The sequence below is a fragment of the Pongo abelii genome, chromosome 3, assembly GCF_028885655.2.
Source record: "Pongo abelii isolate AG06213 chromosome 3, NHGRI_mPonAbe1-v2.0_pri, whole genome shotgun sequence".
Lineage (NCBI taxonomy): Eukaryota > Metazoa > Chordata > Mammalia > Primates > Hominidae > Pongo > Pongo abelii.
Genome location: NC_071988.2, coordinates 164052579 through 164071160, shown reverse-complemented (window position 1 = coordinate 164071160; position 18582 = coordinate 164052579). Strand labels below are relative to the sequence as shown.

The window sequence follows — 18582 nt, the reverse complement described above, 5'->3', positions numbered from 1 at the left end:
AGTATAACAGCTATTTACATAGAATTTGTATTGCACGAAGTATTATAAGTAATCTAGAGATAATTTAAAGTATAGGGGATGATGTGCTTAGGTTATTTGCAAACACTGTGTCATTTTATATAAGAAAATTGAGCATCTGTGGTTTTGGTATCTTCTGGGGTCTTGGATCCAATCCTCCTTGGGTACCAAGGGACAACTTATATATCTGATAGACAAAGCTGTTGATGACTACTCTATCTGAGCACATGTATTGTGTGTTTCTCCCACCAAATCTCCTTTGTATGTGATGCAGCTCTCAGACAGTTGTTCTGCTGACTCTAAGGCAAAAGAAATCTTCAGAAGTTACTTCCCCTCAGGCCCTACCTGTGATATTCACTGGCCCCTTTGACCAGCCTGGGAATTCCAGTGTGGCAGTTATTAGTGCTTCTCCCTTTTCTCACTCTAATCTTCCTGTTGGGCTTGATGATCTCAGACATCTTTCACGTTCCCTTTTGTGCCTACCTAAAGCATTCAGACACTTACATTTTGTGTTAGAAATAATAAAATAGTACTTCTGTAAATCACTAACACAAACTGCTCTGTGTTTAAAGTCACCACCGCGTCTCATACATGAGTCAGGGCTTCTGAAGGAAGTGGGTAAAGCCCCTTCTGTCTTACTCTTCCCTTTAAGGGAGAAGGGACCAGCTTTCAAAGTATTACAGCTGAATTATCTGTCCTTTCTCTAATAATAATGCCCATATCTTTTGTGTTTTATCTGAAACAAAGAAGAGAGATATTGTCATATGGCTCTAATTTCATCTAATGAAATTGTACCATGATGATTCCTATGCTAGCACTATAAGAGTGAGCTTACTAGCACTGTGAGCTAAGAAAGAAAAACAGGGCTTTTTTTAACCTGTTCTATACTTTTTATACAATATTTGACATTCCAGTGTTTTATATATAGTGTTTCATCAACTACGTCAATAAGGATTGTATACAAAATACTTTTTAGAAAAAAAAATTTAGTATTGTAATGAGGGTATGTAGAATGTAGTGTGTGTGTGTGTGTGTGTGTGTGTATGTGTGTTTATGAACAATTTTTACTGTAAGCCTCACATTAAATTTAGCAGATATTGGTGGAGATAATATTATGTGTAAAAGTCTGTTCTATTCAGTTTGGATGATGAAAGATGAGTAAGATACGGTCTATGCCCTAGTAGCTTTCAATTTAATGACTCAAGGTAATCAAAGAATAATCTACATTAAGGCTAAACCTCTTTCTGAAACAATAGTTGCTCTTTTGGAGTGTTGATTCCTTTTCTGAATAATTTAGTTTTGTTGTTGCTGTTGTTCAAAAAATTTTACTTTCTACCAATCATTTCTGACACTCGTTGTATAGATATGCATTGTCACAGATTTTATTTTTGCACCAGGAAAAATAAAACATCATCTGCGTCACTTATATTTATAAAAATAAGGAAATAGGATAAGAACCCAATATTTTATAGATAACTAATTTCAGGGGAATTATTTGAGTAGTTTTCTATATGGTCCACATAGAAAACGTACATTATAAAATGAGAACATTCATAAGTGTAAGGAAAGGAGGACTAAGGATCCCAGAAAAAGTAGAAATTATTGGAGATTGAGTCAAATAAGCTAAATGAGAAGAGTACCATCCACTTGAAAATGAGCAAAAATATCTAATGTGTTGATGAAAGAAGAATGAGGATGAAAGTGAAGCTATTGGATTTGATGATTGTGAATCATTAATGGCATTTAATGGAGTCTTTAATAAAAAGCATGGACTGAAATCACATTACAGGCCATTAAGGAGACAATGCATGTTGTATAATTAGAGAAACAGAGTGTGAAAGCTACTCCCTTAGGAAACTTAACAGCGGATACACATAGAGAAATTAAAATATAAGCTGACCGCAATAGAATCAAGTGAGAGAGTTTTTCTTGAGTCTTTATTTTTCCAAGGTGGTAAATTGATGCATGTTTAAAGACAGCTGGAAATTTCAGGGTGGAAGTTATGGGCAAAGGATCTATACTTGATCCTGCTAAGAGGTTCTAGGGAGGTAACAATGATGAGGCCCTCTGAGACTAGCCAGAAAGCTAACCAGAAGCCTTAAGACAGAAGAGGACTAGGCCTCTCATATGATGTAGAGACTGAAAACGTAGTACTCTGGCTTCCAGGGAAAAAGAAATATCTGCCATACCTGGCTGAGGCCCTTTAACACCTGAAGAATTCCAGCAAAAGGTCACAGAAAACTCTTGAAGACTGATACAAAGGTTTTGAAAGAATCCTAAATGTAGTCTGGGGTTGGTCTTCAGACCTCTGCTGATAACAACACTTTCTCTCACGTCTCTCACAGTCCTTTGGTTGCTTCAGAGGAAAAGCTTCAAAAAAAAAAAAAAAAAAGACTTTGTTAACATCCACCTTACCAACTAAAAATATGATCAATCATGGTTCTCTCTGTTGTCCTTTTAAATTCTTTTAGAATAATTATGAAGCTATAACCCTTAAATGTAATTTGTAAAAGCTGTGAGTGCATGTCAAGGTCTTAGGTTTAGTTTAAGTAAACTAAAATTTAGTACATTTAGTTAATAGGGCACAATTTATTTATATTAAGGTATTCTGTGCCCTTTGAACTTATATTTTTAGTTAGCATTTTCCATTTTTAGTATTTCAGTTTATCTTAAATCTTATTTAAAATATAGAGTCATGGAGCAAAGATGGCTTCAGTCAAGGTACAACTAGAAAGAAAATTATAGAAACTAAAAATAATATGAAATTTATAAAAAGTAAAAGGACTCCATTGGGACAAGTAAACCTTCCCATGAGAGGATTTCACAGAAGAAGGTGAGAAGGAGGAGCTTTACTCTAAGTACAATGTGGAATATCTAAAATTGAATTTTATTAGGTCAAATAATGGAGCAACTCACCCCTAATATTGAATACTCTGTCCAAACAGCCATTGAATATGTACCAAATTTTTCCAACACAGGAGAGAACTCTCTAGTACATCAAGATAATTTTTCCAGAACAAGTATGTGATAATGCTTTTCTGAATGAGATTATTAGATTTTGTTTTCAAAATGAAAGAAAAGAACAAAGCTACTAAGATACACAGAATCATATTCCATGTATAATAAACTTACAAATTGATACACATGAGGGTAAAGCTGAGAATCAGAAAACTAGCTGCAACATTTATAACACAGATTGTGCTCTGGAAGAAATCAGCACTAGGTTTTGGCAGACTTCTTTAGCAAACTGCACTGTTGGACCCTCCATACTGTTCCAAAGCCACAGACTGTGGAAAAGCAATCAGTATCACATGTTGACAGATACCTTGTACTAGAAAAGGATAATATCACTGAGAAACAGAATATAAATTGATATATAGTTGGTACATATATCAGAAAGAAGAGTTGCACTACATTTTATCTGTCTAACGATGAGAATTAAGGCTACTTAAGTATTTCCTTCATAGGTGATTTGATGAGCTCTGTCACAGACCCCAAAAATAACTGGTGGAATCAATACTGATAGCACCAGCTGTGTGTGCCACATAAATGGGCAATGCTCCATAAACAAAAAAGGGTGCATCTGAATACCAATCCACTTTCTGCTTATTTACCTAAAATTAGAATCCATGTGTGTTGATACTCACAACATCCCAATGTGGCTCATTGCTGCCACAAATTTCAGTGTGCTGCTTTCACTTTCTTAGAACATGGTATGGTTGATATTTCTCATTTCTGCTTTTCAGAGCCCTTTATCCTTAGAAACTATCACTTATCTTGAGCCTGGATTCCCAGACTTCACCTACAAAAGGTCTTCAATCAATCAGATTGTTTCTGATTAGCACAGAGACTTTCTGATATAAGTTAACTATTTCCCAGGTTCTACAGTAATTTCTAAGTTATTAATCATTTTTCCATACATGGTAATACTCGGTTTCCTCTGAACAGTTCACATTTATATAAAGAGATCCTTTCTGAATGTTAAGAGAGCCTCTCCACATTACAGAACAGTGACTTCAAAGGTGGTCATTTCTTCTCTCAACTAAGGTTCAACAGTGACAAAAAGCACTGTTAAACTTTGCCCCTTCATCATCATGCTCTCCCTTCCAAATATCTCTTTTCTCTCTGCATCATTTCCACTGTCTGTTTACTTTGAGGAGGAGGTCAAGCTTATGAAAGAAGGGGTTAACCTGCAAACAAGATCAGGAAGAGAAGGGCAATTGAGTTAGGATATTAGCCTAGGCTATACTGAGGTAAAATTAAAAAATAATGCGAAGTTCTCAATGGTAGTATTCATCAGTCCCCAGACAGGAAATCAAGAAGTCTAGGAATTTACAAATTAAGCAGAGTTTGGTGAAGTCAAGTCACCAAGAGTTTAGCAATACTGAGTTGCTACTAACCCAGATGCTAAAAGGACAAAGGTAGTGTCACCAGAGGCCAAAAGCTGGGGCTATACATCTGGATCTAGAGTGTTGTTGAGGACTGTCTAGCAAAACCTGGGACTGTGAATGGAAAAGTTTCCCAGTGGGAGCTGGAGCCATAGAAAAGACACAACCACTTCCAGGGGCCCATAAGAAACAGAAAGGTGGGGAAGCAACAGGCTGGCTCCTATCTTCCTCCTGTCCTTGACTCTCCCTCTGGCTCCTCATTGCCCAGAGTTAAGTGTAAGTTAGCCTGGAAAATGAGGTTTCCTGTGATAAAGAGCAGAATGGGGAATGGTACATATAGAAATGAGGGCATATCAGCGATTGATCAGCATCATCGACCCCTGTGCTACTCAGTATCTTTCCTTGCTTTTTACACATACAAGAGTAATTTCAAACAAATCCATATCTGGCTGTGGAGCCAAGACTGTGTGTTTTAACAAGCCCTCCTGGTGATTCTGCCTGCACAGTAAGACCTGAGAACCACTTGCTTGGATTTATAAGATGTGATAGAGTTAGCTGTCAAATTTTAAATGTTATGTTTTTGCACTGCATTACACTCTGGACATGAGTGTAAAAGAAGATGAAATTTCCCAGAATGTTAAAACTGTTCATCTTTTATTTATCTATTGTTTTAACAAATATTAATAGTTGAATGACCTAAGCAAAACATATATGTAAAACAACTCAGTAGTAATGATGATTCTGTTCAATGTGAGATTACCTTGATTTATAATGTTAAGCTAAGTAAGTGTGTCTAAATTTCCTAAACACAAAGAATAATCTGAATATTACAGGGCTTTATATGGTATTTTTAACAAACTTGAAGACATAAGGGTTTAAAGATATAAGAAGATATAAGGATTTTCTTAAATTAACACATGAATGTCATTCCAGCAGAAACTATACATTAGACTATTACATAGTAATAAACAAAATTTACTTCTAATAACTTTGTTTTATAAACATCTCAACTGTCATACCATGTAGACATCCAAATATATAAATGAAAAATCCAGTCAGTTATCCAAATATTTTACATATTTTATTTAAAACATATGTATATTTGGAAACATTGAGATGGCTGAGGAATTCTTCATATAGTGTTCATATTTGTCATTGCACAGACACATAAAAATGTGTAAAAGGGATTGGCAATAGAGAGGAATATTATGTTATACTGCAGGACAAGCTTAAGTTTGAAAATGTCCCAAAAAGAGTAGATAAAAGTGGAATTAAAATTTTTCACCACCCATTTTTTCACCTAAACTCATTCCAGTAAGTCTTTTATCCATGTAACTTCATGGAAACTGTTTCTGTCAAGAGCCTACATTGTTAAACCCAATGCTCAGTCATTTGTCCTCATCTTCCTTGATCTAGTAACAAGTGTGACATAGTTATTTCTTACTTCTTTCATCACTTGGCTTCCCAGCCACCACACTCAGTGATTTCTCCTGCTCTATGGCTGCTTCTTTTATATCTCTATTCCTCATTATCTTTCCAACGTCTAATGTTGGAGTGACCTAGGATTCAGTCCAGGCATGTCTACTCTGCTCCCCAATTGAACACAGCCTAGTTGCTTTAAATACCTGCTATTAATTATCAATATTCGTATCTACATCTCCAGCCCATCTCTCTTCCTTAAATTCTTGTATCCTGCTTAACACCTTAATCTTTGTTCCTGATAAGCCCTTAAAAAGCTGTTCTTCCTACAGTCTTCCCCATCTACATTTATATCAATTTCAACCTTTTAGTTGCTTTGGGGAAAAAAATAGCCACCCTTGAGTCACCTCTTTCACATCCCCTTTCCAGTCCATCAGAAAATCTTACTGGCTCCACTTCCAAAATATATGCCACCAGTTCTCACCACCTGCATTGCTACCACCCTGTGCAAAACCCTTCTTACCTCTTCAAGGTTTTGGCAGCAGCTTTCTCCTAGCATCTTTGTTTCTTCTCTCACTTCTCATTCAGTCCATTCATATCCACTACATCAAAAGTGACTGTTTTAAAATGAAAGTCTCATTATGTGTCTCCTAAAACTCTTCCAGTAACCCCCAATGTTGTTAGTTTTTGTTGTTGTTTGTTTGTTTTCAGAATAAAAACCTACATTTTTACGGTGGCCTCTAAGGCACCACACAGTCAACCCCTTTTATCCTTTGATCCCTCTCCACCGCCTTCTCTCACACTTACCTCACTCTGTTCCACACTGACTTCTGCCCCACATGGACCTCTTGCTGTTTCTTGGGACTTTTTAGTGGCTCTTTGCTCCATCTTAAATGCCTTCCCCCTTATAAGTCACTCACTCACCTCCTCTGAGTCTTTGCCTAAATGTCACTTTCTCAGTAAGGCTTTTCTTAAACACCCTCTTTAAAATTGCAATCTCTTGCCCGCCGGAACCCTTCTCTCTTAAATTTTTTCTATAGCCTCTATCATCATGTAGCATGCAATATGTCATCTACATTATTTGACAGGGCTCCTTACCAGAATGTAAGCTTCAAGAGGATGAGCACGTTGTTTCTATTCCATTAACATTTGTTGAATGCATGGTATAAGTTGAGTCATTTAGTTGGTTGTTTTAAAGAGTCAGAGAACAGCAGAAAGCTGTTGGATCTTGGAAATAATTAATGAAGACTATGAAAAGTAACACTAGTTCTGTTAATAATTTTTGAGTGATACAAGGATTAAATAGTGAAATTATTTTGGAATTCACATTATCACATTGAAGGTTCTGAGAAAGTCTGTAGGATGGCTGGCAAGGTTTTTCTGTAAAGAGCCAGAAAGTAAATAATTCTAGCATTGTGGGCCATATGATCTCGTCACCACTCAAGTTGGCTACTATAGGGCAAAATAAGCCATAGACAATATGCAAATCAGGCTGGGCATGGTGGCTCACACGTATAATCCCAGAATTTTGGCAGGCTGAGGTGGATGGATCACCTGAGATCAAGAGTTTGAGACCAGCCTGGCCAACATGCTGAAAAACTCTCTCTACTAAAAAATATAAAAAATTAGCCAGGCATGGTTGCAGGCACCTCTAATCCCAGCTACTCAGGAGACTGAGGCAGGATAATTTCCTGAACCAGTAAGTGGGAGGTTGCAGTAAGCCAAGATCACGCCATTGCACTCCAGCCTGGGCAACAAAAGCGAAACTCCGTCTCAAAAAGAATAAATAAATAAAATAAAATAACATAAAATAAAACAAACAAAAATGGACATGGCTGAGTTTTAAAAAAAATGTATTTCCAAAAATAAAAAAATGTATGACCTGGGGTTAGCCTGCAAGTCATAGTTTGCTAACCTTAATCTATAGTGTCTGAATTAATTTTGTTTAAAATAGCTTTTTTTTCATTATGGGAATATAAAAAGTTATCTGAAACCCTCATTTGCATTTTTTAAATAAGTGTTCCCCAGGACATAGATTAAGAAATACTGACCTAGTCCAACCCCATCATTTGCTATGAGGGACTTGGGGTCGTTCACATACCCTTTAGTAGGAGAAGAGAGACTAAATTCCATGTTCTCTGACTCCCAGTCAAATGTTCCTTTAATTTATATGCTGCTGCTCCACCATTGCTGTCTAATGGCTTCTGCACTGAATTTAAGATTGTAGATTTTTAAATATTGGAATATTTCCAGCACCATACTTTTATTTTCTGTACATATATTTTTACACACTTGTAATTACAAATTTATTTTAAACTCATTGCAGAAGAAACTCTGATGCACTAACCTTTTGAAGTTTTTAATGCTTTTTTAGCATTAAAAAGATTGAGAGAACTTTTTAACTACTATCTTTAGAAGCACTTCTGTTTCTTTTTAAAAGAAAAAGTGAGAAGAAATAGTATCCAATTTTTATTCCTCAATGCATGTTAAACTACAGACATAGACCTTTAATGTCCCTTAAATTTTAGACATGATCAAATTATGAAATACAAACAGCAGTACAAGCAACAAAGATAGACACACATACACACATACAAAGGTCCACCTGCTTGGCCAACTAGACATTGATCTATGTTACTATCTATGTTGCAATGTCTGTGTTACTTAGTGGTCTTCATAAATTATAGTCACCCAATCTTTTAGCTAGCCTTATTCTGCCATAGTGTGTGTAGGTACAAACTTAGATTTTCTTGCCTTTCAATCATCCTTACATTTTCTTCATTATTTCCTCTTCACTGAGGCTCTCATCTTGTTTGAATGTCTAACTGTTGCATTCCAGATTCTACTACTCATCAAAGATTGGCTGGCCTCCCAGTATACCAGTCTAGTAAGTCTGCACATAATGGCATGAAATCAAAAGACATAAATTCAATTGAAAGCTCACTTAGGTGAGTCATTTGGTGTTTTCAATGCCTGCATTTCATTGTCAGCCAAATGAGAATAATTACTTTTTATACATCTTGTACTTCAAAGTAAATTCTACCATTATCTCACCAGGGAAAAGAAGTTAATATTAAAATTTCCACTGTCAATTTCTGTGACTAAAAAGTGTCACATGTACTTATGAATATTAGAGAGATGGTTAAGATGGTAATTGTGGTACACTTTGAGCTTTTCAACAGAGTTATATTTCTGCTGTGTACAAACAACAGAAACAAACAACAATCTAGTTAAATTTGATCGTGAAGCTTTTTCAATAGTTTGAACCAAACTTCGTCTCTTCTCTATCCAATAGCCTGTCTCCTTCTCTGTCATTTCTATAATCTTTGCAATCTATATTGAGTCATCTTAATTTTTTCGTGAAATCACTGATTCTCTGATAATCTTTCAAACAAAGAAAACTTTTTTCTTTCTGGAATGCCCCTATAGGTGAGCTCCTGAAATCATCATTAGGATAAGTTCTTTGGTCTGACACTGCAAAGTAAGATGGATACTGAAAATATTAAGACTCATCATCCCTTTTGGAAATAAATATCTGAATTTAACTTCTTGTTAACAAGAAGTTGTTAGTATGATGTCCAATCAACAGAAAAACAATTAAAGGTGACTACGTTAGTTCTAACCTTGAAAGAAACATCAAAGTAAAGACAATTAACAAATTCTTATTTCACTTTTTAGATCCAGTTTTCCAACTCTGTAATTCACTCAGCTATTTGGCATAGCACTCTTCCAAACACTCACTCTTTATTTACCATTCTCCTCCTCCCTGAACCACAACTGCAAGGCCTTTTGTTTCCAGTCCACTTTTTCTTCCGCCTTGATTTTTTCATTCTCCCAATTCTGCATCACAGAATGTCAGACAGAGTAAAACTCTCCTTAGAAGCTAAGTAAGGGTGAGAAATTGAAGTCTCAAGGATAAAGTTATCTTTATCAAGTGGGTCAGAAAATAACAGTGTGAGCACATTAATAGATTAATATGTTTTGTTGCCATTGATAAACTGTAAATATATGAGTGTCCCACATTACCAAATCAGAGACCACATCAAGTCAAAAAAGGGAGCCATATGAATGGAATAAATTATAGGTTTCATATTCTTGTTACCTCTTTCCTCATTTTGGAGCCTTCCAACACAGCTTTATTTTCATCATCTTCCTGTATTTTACCTCATTTATACCTAATACCTCAGAAATTATTAATTTAACTTATTCTATATAGTAAGAAATATTCAAGACCTCATTCTTCCTTGCCTCCAGGAGCCTGAAGAGGTAGGCCACATACTGTGACTATTGGAAAAAGCCCCAATCTTCTCAACCATCTCCCTTTTTCTCTGACTTTCTTACAGTTTGTGATTTAATTCCTTCCACATTATAGGCAGCAGGAGAGGCATGGAAAAGGTGAGCCCTTGGTTTTTGGAGAAGGGCTGGTTATGTGTCTGCCTCCCTGGGCTGTCATCTGACCTTGGTGTATTTCACTAGCAGTCTGGCTCTTGCACGGGCAGGGAGGTAAGGCACTGAAATCACCTCAAAAGCTGTGTCCCTTCTCTGCCTAAATTTTGAGAAATCCATTCTTAGTCTGCTTTTCAGACTTCTGTGTAGAGAATGCACTCTCAAGGGGCCATTTATTGCTAGGGTTATTGTTGGGGTAAAATGCAGGGACTAGGGAGTTTGACTAGGTGAAACAAAGGAGGCCATTCAACTGCCTTCAGTGCCAGCACCTAGGCCACTTGAATATGGGCAAAAGTAGTTGTTCACCCAGTTTAACTTGGCTCACAAGAAGAACTGAACTGGGGATTTGTGTAAAGCCCTTCTCATACTCCTGTTTCCTTTACCACTCTGCTCTATCGTCTGTGCTTGAACTATCTTAGGCATCTTGAGGAGACTGGAGTTTAGAGTTGGAGAGCCATTTAACAAATCATCTTTAGATTTTTTGACATGACTTTAAATTGTTTGGAAATTCTGAAATCAAATTACGAATGCTGTCTTTAAAAAAATATAAACAGGAAAAAATATGTTATCGTTGTATTCTTCTCCCTGCACACCATATTCCATGGTCTCCAATGTATAATGTTGATTGAGGAAATTTCGAAGAATGTTTAATATATTGCTTTGGATATAATTTAAAAATTACTTTTAAAGTTTGTTTTTTCCTTTTGCTATGGGTGATGCAACCTTGAAATTTGTTTAAGACAAGACACTGAAAGTGTGTAGGTCAAAAATATTCAACTCAGACCAGGATGGGATCTTGACATTTGATTTTTTTGTATGGCCTTCTTCATAAATTGAAAATTGGAAATGCAATTTAAATAAAGCTGGTTTCAGTGGAGTTTTGTCTGTTCTTATTTTTCAAGTTTTACAGTATCTAAAACAACATAATTTTCAGTTTTAAGATATCTTAATGGCTTTTACCTAATTGCATTTGTCTGCTTGCTAGTACAATTAACTATAATTATTTTAGAATTAATTGTAGAAGAGACTTGATGTTACAGAATATAGTACTCACCAGAGTAGGCAGTGAAAGCAGTGTTCATCATGTTAATTTTTTCATACTTAGAAGTACAAGCTCTTTAAATTGTTTTTATTGTAGCTGTTCTGTTCTAGTTGTTTATTGCCAGATAAAAAGCTACCTCAAGTTTACTGTTATAAAATCAGAATCATTTTATTTATGCTCACAGATTCTATGGGTTAGGTATCAGAAAGGAAAACTGGGATGGTTTGTCTCTGCTCCATGGTGTCCATGACCTTCAGATGGAAGGAAGAATACCTGGGGGCTGAGAACTGGAGGCATCTGGAAGTTTCTGTACTCACATTCTGGCACCTGGGATAACCTCACTCAAAGGCTGGGCTCAGCTGTGACTGTTGACTTAAGCACCTAAACAAGACCTTCCATGTGGCTTGGGCTTCTTCCAGCATAGTGGCGGGGTTCTTATAGGGAGCATCTCAAAATGAGGAATACAGTCAGCAAGTTCCAACAGAATTAGCAGGCAGGAGAGGCATAATCAATTCAGACCTGGCCTCAGAAGCCACAGAGCATTACTTCTGTCATACTTCATTAGTCAAAAGACAGTCCGAAGCCCACCCAGATTCAACCTGAGGAGACATACATTCCATGTCTCTCAATAAAAAGTGTCGAAGAATGTAGGACTATGTTTTAAACCCATCACTGCAGGTGTGGTAGATTCGCTGCCCTCCAGAAATACTCTGACTTGTCCTTTCCTCATTCTAAATCAACAGTACACATTTGTACTGTGGCTGGTCAATGTTGAATATACATATATAACAATTTACTTACCTTAGAATGCTTTTGATTGCAAATGACAAAAACTCTTAATTCAAACTGGCTTAAACAATAAAGAAAACTTGCTGATAAACCTCACTGAAAATTCTAGCAGTAAGGCAGGTTTCAAGAGAGGGTTGGTTCAGTGACTCAGCAGTATAAAACAATATCTCAGGATGGGCGCGGTGGCTCACGCCTGTAATCCCAGCACTTTGGGAGGCCTAGGCGGGTGGATCACCTAAGGTCAGGAGCTCGAGACCAGCCCAGCCAACATGATGAAACCCCCATCTCTATAAAAATACAAAAATTATCCAGGCATGATGGCAGGTGCCTGTAATCCCAGCAACTCGGGAGGCTGAAGCGGGAGAACCCCTTGAACCAGGGAGGCAGAGGTTGCAGTGAGCCGAGATCACACCACTGCACTCCAGCCTGGGTGATAAAGTAAGACTCTGTCTCAAAAAAACAAAAACAAACAACAATATCTCCTTTGTATTTTATCATTAGGCTGCTCTTATCTCTTATGTTAATTTTATCCTACATCTGGTCTCCTACATCTGTGGCTAAAAGATGGCTGTCATGAGCCAACCCCATGCTCAACCAAAGGGCTAAGAAGAGGTTCCTTTCCTCTTCAGGAGCTTCACTCAACTGGAACAGCACAGGCCACTTGCATATCCTTAAAACAATTGCTGAGATGAGAGTTTAGTGCCAACTGGTTTAGATCATGTCCATTCCTGAACTAGTCTTGATTTCAAGGGGTATGGATCATGCCAGTGGACGTCAGAGTGGGAGTGTGGCGCATCCCATGGCAATTTTGTATCTGCCACTTAGTGTGGGAAGTGAGTAGATTAGGGACTGGGAAGGCAGCCATAATTTCTGATTCATCTTGGAACAGTTTCTGGCCACACAGTTATTTGGCCATAAGAGAATGAAGCTATTTGACATCATTAGCATCACAGTTCAGTGAGCTAAAAGGCCACGGTTCCATTCCTGTTTACTTACTAATACCCTGCCTGTGATTCAGGTCAATGTCAAAGTCAGAGCTCTTCTTGTTGAAGAAACCTATTTGACCTAACAAGGAGGATATAGGCCCTAAAACCTGACTCTCAACTTGATTGTTCTGTTCCATTGGGGAGGTAGGAGAACAGTCATGGGGTTTGTGAATGTTTGTGACTGGGGTATGTGACTGCATGTGTGTGAGGAGACTGTTTCTTACTTTGGATACATTCTGACATTTACCTGAGAAAGTAGGCTTCCCATCTGAGGCTATGAACTCTTTTTTAAGTGCTACTAATATCTTCTTCTGTTTTTCAGAGGTGACACAGAATTTAATAATGTAGCCTTTTCTGCCAAGACTTTTATTCATTGTTTTCCACTACTAGTCAATGACGCATGACCAGATTCTTGTCCTTATTTTGCAGTTGAGGAAATAGGGACAGAGGGTTAAGCAATTTGCCCAAGACTACATGTCAAAGCAGCAGTAGAACTGGCATTAGAAATCATTTTCCTGGAATCTTGGCTCAGTGCTGTTTTTGAAAAGCAGTTATAAAAGTTTCAAACAAAAAAGAACAAATCATAAATAGCACGCATTTGGGAACCCATTGCTCAGCTTTGGAATTTTCGTAAGAAACAAATATTTACAGATAGGGTAAAAGCTCCCTTTGTACCCCTCCAGGTTACCACTCTTAATCCTCCCCTCCTATGAGAACACCAATACCCTGAATTTGATGTTTTACATCCTCATACACATTTTACTCTATATCTATGTATCTATAAAAATATGGTACAATTTTGCACATTTAACTATATTATTGCTGTTGTTCTGTATGAATCTTTCTATAATTTGTGCTTTTTTGCTCGATGTTGTTTTTGTGATATATCCATGTTGACACATACGACATTTGTGTATCCCTTTTACTTATATTACTTTGCATTAATATATTGGTTTATTCTTACTCTTTATGAATATATTAAAGCTTTTTTGCTATTTAAAATTATAAACAATAATGCAATAAACATTCTTGTAACTTTTACCTCTGAATACTTTCTTAAACTCCATTTAAAAAAAAAAAGAATACTATTATGGAGATATGCATAGAGACTCAGCTGCCCTGTCTAAATTTTGTGTTAGAATAATGCAGGAGTGAGTAGCAAAAGCAAGACTTTTTGGCTATATTTACATTTGAGAAGACACAGTCTAAGCCTAAAACCAATTCATGTTCTGTGTACACCACAATTTTCAGTTGATACATCAGGATCTATCATTACATCTTGAAACCTCACCTATTAACAAATTGGCTATTTTTAATGACACTGCTTTCCTGAACCAGACCTGGATTGCTGTGGTCTGCAGAATTTTTATTGGGTTGAAAAAAAAAAAAAACCTGGCAGCAACCCAAGTATTGGGTTGACAGAGGTGTGCTCTGAATAAAGCAAGTTTTGTCACTATAGAAATACAAATAGTGGCCTAAAAATGTTTTAAAAAAATCAAAATTACTTTTCTCGTAAGAAGCACACCATGGGAGGAAGTGAAATTTCCGTGAGACATCATGCCTGTCTATTCTAACACACTCTCTTTATGAGGTGGGAATGGGGAAAGGATGGCCAGGTGCTTGATTTACATTTAGGATCCTTATTGTCTGTTTAAAATGGCTTATTAAAACATTTCCATGTCTACAATGAAACAAAATTATTTTGATAAATCATGCTCTGCTCTGGAGTCTCAGCGTTCTGAAGAATTTGGTCTATTGTGTTAATACCAGAGCTGGTTTTAGTACTACCAGTGGTAAAACATCAGCAGAGATTTGGGAGAAATTACTGGTACAACACTTAAGAGACAAAGTTTTAGCCTTGACTCCTCCTCTGACTATGAACTTTGTGAAAAAGTCACTTCAGTCCTAGTCACTTTGGACATGGGTTTGCCCTTACTCAGGGCTTTGCAAATGTTTTATGTTGATCCTAGGAAATGTTAAATAAATGAGGTGTGTTGGAACTACAATTTTTCAAAAATTATGAAATAGAAAAATTTCGTGTGCAACGTATACACTAAGGGTAAATATCATTTCATAAGATTTTTGTTACAGAGGGGTGTGTGTGTATGACTGCTGTGAGATGTTACGTAAAGTAAGCTTTTTTCTTTTCATAAATTGAGGTATTTTTGATAATTAAGGATTATGTATACCTAAGGCATACAATTTGATGATGTATTATCCATTATTAAATAATTACCGTAGTCAAACTAATTACTATTTCATCACCTCAGATAGTTATCACTTTCTCTGTGTGTGTGTGTGTGTGTGTGTGTGTGTGCATGCGTGTGTGGTGAGAACATTTACAGTCTACTCTGTTAGCAGATTTCAAATACATAATAAAGTATTGCTAATTAAAATTGCATTGTTATGCATCAGCTCTCCAGATGTGATGTCTTCATCTTGTGTTAAAGGAAACTTCTTATTCTGTATTGCTTTCAAAATGGTTTGAAAGCCATTTGTACAAGCCTGACTTCAGAAAGAAGCTCAGGGGCTTTCCAGAAGTGATTAAGCCCTTGTTTAAAACTCAGCAGTTGCCCGCATTTTCTAGGATGAAGCCCAGATTCCCCAGCATAGCAGAAAATGATTCTCCTTCGTAAATCTTGCCCCAGGACTAACCACTCCAAGGACATTCTGAACTGCACACTCCGTGTTTCTGCAGTACTGGCTCATGCCTCGTGCCTTTGCTATTTTCCCCTCAGCCTCAAATGCTCTTGGTAGACGCAAAGCATTATCTTTGCTAGATGCCCTCCCGCACCCACCAATTCTTATAGAATTGTCCAGTGCTTCCCTTGCTTCACAAATCTTTACTGAGTTATGTCATAGTCTGCAGTGTACTTTTCTGGATTTAATAATAGTTTAAATATCCATCCCACCCTACTAGACTGTGGAAATTTTGAATTCAGGTCTTTATATCATAAGAATTTAGGTTCTTCAGGATATAATGAACTGTTCTACCATGAAGCCAAGGAAAAGAATTTAAGTTCTTTCCTTTTCTCATGCACATTCTCTGTTCCCCATTGCTCTTAAAATCATCTTATTATTTAAAAGCAATATGTGTTCATTTAAAATGATATGAAAAGGCAGTTGAAACATTACACTAAGTTGCACAGCCAAAAGATGGCCACTGTTAATATCTAAACTAATGTTTCACTCTGCCTATATACACATGCCAAGAGAAGCCAACATGCACACAGGCATGCATGTGCACATGCACACACACACACACAAGCACACATTGTTACACAAATAAGTTTATTCAGTAATCCGGCCAATTCTTCTTTTCAGCAATATCAAGGATACTTTCTATGTCACTGATATACCTGTACATAATTTTTAGTGGCTGCTTATAATTCTAATTTATGGCTTCCCTGGATTTGTTTTGGTTGCCATTTATCAACATTAAAAGCAGTGATGGTGGACTTGACTTCTTATTTCTTGCGTGCCATGATTATAAATTAAAAAGCAGCCTTATTGTCCTTACCTTCTTTGATTAGCCACCGAGTCCTGGTCTGATTTTATAACTCCCTTCAAGGCATTCCATATTTGGCCTCCTTCCCTTTATCTTTAGGCTATCTTTGGGCTGTGTCCTGTTAAAATTCCTGTATATCAGAGAACCTTCTACCTCGCAATGCGATGTCTTCAGTCAAACTTTCTCTTTTGTATGAGAATCATCTGTAGTTATATAGTAAAGATATGACTGTTGACAACTTTCTCTTTTAGAAACAAATTCAGTGGAATCATGCATGTATTTCATATGACTATTTTGAACCTCACTTCCCTAAACCTATCTGAATTGTACCCAACCTTCCTCTATTCTGTGATCATAAAATCCAAGATGTGATATAATTATTTTCAATGGAAATTCCCCCCTTACCAACCGCCTCTGCTCTTAGATGTATATCACTAGTATAGTTCACTGGGATACTTCCTCTCTTCTCTGGAGCTAAAGTCACAAACTAGAGCTATTCAGATATATTATTTTGCTAAACTGCAACATGTGGTACAAATTTGAAAAAGTACAAAGCCTCATTACTACTAAAATTCATTTATGTCAGTTTTTGTGAACTTGTAAGGAAGACGTCATCTATTTCTTCAGTGAAACTTGGTAACGTAGGTGTAGTCCATCTTATTTTCTCCTGTTTTTAGCCTCAGTTAAAGCTCTCAGGAATTTATCTCTCAGTTTATGGATTCAACAGTAGAGTGTATTTTCATACTATATAGTACTTACCCAACCATTCACTTAGACAGTCTTTTTGTTTCTATGACTGTAATATTGAATCCCATCTCACCAAGTCTTGGGGACATTTGTGTCATAACGTACATTGTCTCCGTTTTTAGTATAAAGTGTATGCCGTTTATTACCCATCCTTTAGTTGTTAGCATGCAGAAATCTAAGCAACCAGTGTCATTTCCTGCTTTCTACCCAATTATCTCATACTGTGAAATACAGCCTCATGTTTTTCCTCTTTCTGTGTCATATCTGTGCTTCTTTATAGCAGTGGTTCTCAAGCAGGATATATTTTTCTGTCCGAAGACATTGGCAGTGTCCGAAGGCCGTTTTTACTGTTACCTTGGGAAAGCTGCTACTGGCATGTGAATGGTAGAGGCCAGGGATGCTGTGAAACATCCTGTATTGCACAGTATGGTCTTCCTCCCAGCAAATTATTACCTGATTCAAGAAGTTAATAGTGCCGAGTTCAGGGACACTTGCTGTATAGCAACTGACTTCATGTGTCTTATTTGAACTTTCAGATTTCTCCCACCCCTGAGTTGTTCAATTTAATATATTCTCTTGATTCAGACTAGCTACTCAATGGCAAAAAAAGGAAAGTTATATCTCATGACATCTATGTCTTATGCTTTCGTTAAAGTAAGACAGAAGCCAACATCTTTGTCCAAAATGCTGGTAAAATAGTACTGTAGGACCACTTGATATTACCATAGTTACACAGAATAGAGAATGAGAGAATTAAGCATATTTGTAAGTAAAGAATAAAACCAGATAAATTAATAAGTATGGTTATCCTCAGAAATCCTTTGCTTCAAATGATATTTGTTCTTATAAAATTGTGTTTGAGGCTGGGTACGGTGGCTCATGCCTGTAATCCCAGCACTTCAGGAGGCCACGACAGGCAGTTTGAGCTCAGGAGTTTGAGATCAGCCTGGGTGATATGGCCAAACCCTGTCTCTGCAAAAAATACAAAAAGTAGCTGGGCATGGTGATGTGCTCCTGTAATCCCAGTCACTTTGGGCACTGCGGTGGGAGGATCACTTGAGTCTGGGAAATTGAGGCTGGGCTGCAGTGAGCAGAGATTGGGCCCCACTGGCACTCCAGCCTGGGTAGGCAGAGCAAGACCCTGTTTAAAAGAAAAGTTGTGTTTGCAAATAAATGTATTGAAAAAACTCCATGGGCAGCTTAATGTGAACACTGTCTCATTTTATTTTTCTCCTTTGT

General features: G+C 37.0%; 1 protein-coding gene across 8 annotated transcripts in view; it reads left to right on the top strand.

Moving 5' to 3' along the window:
- INPP4B (inositol polyphosphate-4-phosphatase type II B) overlaps positions 1–18582 on the top strand; it is an 829855-nt gene that overhangs the window by 753474 nt on the left and 57799 nt on the right.